Below are 2,942 nucleotides of genomic sequence, written 5' to 3' on the forward strand. Positions count from 1 at the left end.
GTCACTCCAGGCCTATCCACACTGCATTAATTCTACCTACCCTGAGGAAGGCTGAAAAATGTTTCCAGGGCATAAAGGGGGCTGCAAAGCATAGATGCCTCCCACCAGTGGTGTCCTTTTCTGCTCCCTTATAATCCCTCTTGGATGGAAGCAAAGATGTATTGGTTAACCCAATTTTATGATTCATCATGTTGTCTCTGCTTTAGCATGGTGCTTCTGCTGTGCATGTAAGAAGCACCCTGGAACTTTTTTTTAAGTGTATTAACTGTCACTGAACTGCAACCTTTTAATCTTGCAGAACTGTATATACTGTACCTTGACCTTCAAGAGCATCTCACAGTATCTCTGCCTTTGGGGTGTGATTTCAGAATCTACAGCTGCACATTGGCCATTCCCAAACCCTAAAAAGAGAAGCAAAGGGGGAAAAAAACTTAAAGAGACTTTATTGGCAGACCCTTGTGGGATTCTGCATGTCATTCCAGAATGTGGAAGGAAAGGAATAGTCAGCTCTGCAACAATCACCTTCAGAATTATTTTTACTCCACCTCTTTTGAAAATCCCCTTTGCTGAACTGGAAGTCCAGGTCCCTGGGAGACTAACACATTCTTGCTTTAAAATATTCCTAAAATTTCAGGTGAATAAGAGCGAAGGATGGTCTCCAACGGGATAAACTTGAATTTATTTCACTTCAAAGAGCAAGGACAAAGTTGATGTTTTACACATGAGAAGATGAGGTCCATCTTGTCCATTCACCACATGTGTGTTTTGAACTGTGGAAGCGCTGGATGAAAATAATAAGCAGCCTAGGAGAGGTATCTACCAACTCAGGATAATTGCGCACTGGATGAGTCTATCCCATTAACTATTACACAGCGCTACAATAAATCAGTTGCTCTTTGGGGAAAAGGTGGGCAGCTTACGGCTCTTGAGCTAATCCCCAAAGTGCTTTGAATGAGATCAATTCAAACATCTGCCAAGGATGAGCTGTTCCTTCCCAGCAGCCTTGGAAGGGGGGGGGAGGAAGAAGAAAGGAAGAGAGAAAGAGAGAGAGAGAGAGAGAAGGCAGTTACATAGAAAGAAAGGGAGGAGGCAAACTTCCTTGTCTCTGCCTCCTGATCTATTATCCTCTAGGGAATGAGGTTCTTTTCCCCACTCCTATTTTAAGGTATCACAAGACTCTATAACGCCACTGCAGCAACTGACACAGTTTCCTCCTGACACATGACTTCTTGGTCCCATTATCGTAGCTTTAAACTCTTTTTTTCTCACTGACCAGGTTCAGCTGTCACTATGCTATGTACATGAATCCCTAAAGCTATAGTTTACAGGCTGCAGCGGTTGGGGACCACAGTCTCACAGATCCTGGTCTGAGGGACAATGCAGGCAAAAAAAAAAATCAGAATGAAGCTTAATGAATTTGTTCAGTTTCATGTAGGAACCAATTAATACCCTGCCATAGAGATGGTCTTTCGTGAGAGTTGAGTTCGGTTTTCATTGTTGGACTTTCTTTATACAATGATTTCTTAGAAAGAGGACCCAGAAGACAAAGAATAACATGAGATCTTTAAAAACTGGAAAGACTTTTAAAATCCCATTTTATAAAATGATCATGCATTTAATTGGGAATGCTACCAAAGGTAGAACTGAGGACTTCTACAATGACTGATGCTCAACAATTCAATTAATAATTAAGTAATAATTCAAGTAATCTTATAGAAAAAACACCAAGGGGCTCCTTCCCAACAAAGAAGGGTTGTCTTCCTGATATATTTTAAGAGTACAAGTCCCAGAATTCAGAAAGTGATATACTTGGCATCCTAGGAAACAGTTATCTAAAGTTCTTCCTGATTTAAAGATTTTGATCAATGTTTCTCAAACTGGCAAGTTTAAGATGTGTGGACTTCAACTCCCAGAATTCCCCAGCCTGGGTAGGGCTGTTGTAGGGAAGTTGCCAAGTTTGAGAAACACTGATTTAGATTAATTAGCCTTATTGATTCATTCATTCATTCATCCTTTTAATTGTGTTTTATACTGTTGGACTCCCAAGAAAGATTTTAAAGTCTACATTTACCTACACTGTATGTTTTAATCAACTCATCAACACAGAAGGTCTCGGGAACAGCTATTTTGTGAAAGACAGCTATCATCAGGTAATTCCCATTGTCTGTATTTTATTTCCAGATATGTCTTGAATTAAAGGAAAGGAAAAATAAGACCTTTGCCATGCATATGATTAAGTGGCCATGGAGGGCCTTGACTCCTCATGGCTACTATGGAACCCACTCTATATCCTGAAATACATGATAGACACCAATCAAGAGTCACTTTTCTGTGAAATGGGCCACAATACAAATTTGATTAATAAATAAATAAAATAAATAAACCATAGGAACACATTATCTTTGTCCAAAAAGCTGCTAAGACTGGCCTGCCTTGGGTTAGCAACCCTCAGGGTATTACTATGGCTAGGACTATCATTCTGAGCATCACTGTGCAAATGCCTCTTCTTGGGCGTCCGATCCACAAGGCCCTTGGGCGTCTGCCATCAATTGCAGGAGGATCTTCGTCGCCTTCAATGAAAGAGAAACAGTCGCTACCTCAATCGGCCGGGTTTCAAGAGCGCAGAGAAAAGCAACCGGGGGCCTTCGAAAGGCCCTTCCCATCGCCCATTCTATTACCACCTCCCAAGAAAAGGATTCGCACGTGGCCCTAAACCCGAGCCCACCCAATGCCCGGGTTCAGCGAACGCGTGAAGAGCCAAAGCAGCCGCAATCCAGCTCTAGGACCGAGCCCCGGCCACCTCTCCCAGGCGTCGCTGCTGTCTTCCAGCGGCCGTCCGGTTCGGACAGCGCTCCTTTGCCCCGCGCGGGGTGGGGGGGAGGTCGGCAGGGTGCCGCCCGCCCCGCCCGCGCCCGCTTCCTTTGTTCCGTCCAGCTCGGCAA

The 2,942-nt window shown here is 43.6% G+C and overlaps 1 long non-coding RNA gene across 1 annotated transcript; it reads right to left on the reverse strand.

Moving 5' to 3' along the window:
- Window positions 1-659: 659 nt before the first annotated feature.
- LOC134504012 (uncharacterized) lies at window positions 660-2,185 on the reverse strand. Its single transcript, XR_010068619.1, has 2 exons — window positions 2,076-2,185; window positions 660-1,002 (listed from the first exon to the last, which is right to left on the reverse strand). It is a non-coding gene; the product is annotated as an uncharacterized LOC134504012 (long non-coding RNA).
- Between the last annotated feature and the right edge of the window lie 757 nt (window positions 2,186-2,942).

Source organism: Candoia aspera, chromosome 11 (genome assembly GCF_035149785.1).
Source record: "Candoia aspera isolate rCanAsp1 chromosome 11, rCanAsp1.hap2, whole genome shotgun sequence".
NCBI lineage: Eukaryota > Metazoa > Chordata > Lepidosauria > Squamata > Boidae > Candoia > Candoia aspera.